We start from the raw sequence: 201 nt of genomic DNA, 5'->3' as shown, positions 1-201 counted from the left end.
GTGAACAATCTTCAGCAACACACAAACATGTTAGGACCTCAGTGGTTGATGTGGAACAGTTATTAGCAGGCCTCTGTGCTGCCTCTGGTTGCCATTAGCAACCAAGCAGAAGGATGGTGGGCGGGGGTGTGGTGACCTCATTCAGTGTTCATTTGGTAAGTATGACATACTGAATGCGTGCGAGTGAGTGAGTGAGTGAGT

The 201-nt window shown here is 48.8% G+C and overlaps 1 protein-coding gene across 1 annotated transcript in view; it reads right to left on the bottom strand.

Moving 5' to 3' along the window:
* The window catches only part of LOC118329160 (inactive ubiquitin carboxyl-terminal hydrolase 54-like), a gene marked incomplete in the record, with an annotated part of 48668 nt that overhangs the window by 10507 nt on the left and 37960 nt on the right, over positions 1-201 (bottom strand).

The sequence above is a fragment of the Morone saxatilis genome, unplaced genomic scaffold (assembly GCF_004916995.1).
Source record: "Morone saxatilis isolate NCDOM2014 unplaced genomic scaffold, NCSU_SB_2.0 Contig19, whole genome shotgun sequence".
Lineage (NCBI taxonomy): Eukaryota > Metazoa > Chordata > Actinopteri > Moronidae > Morone > Morone saxatilis.
The sequence above is the reverse complement of the archived record's forward strand: the minus strand, read 5'-3'. Positions and strand labels throughout refer to the sequence as shown.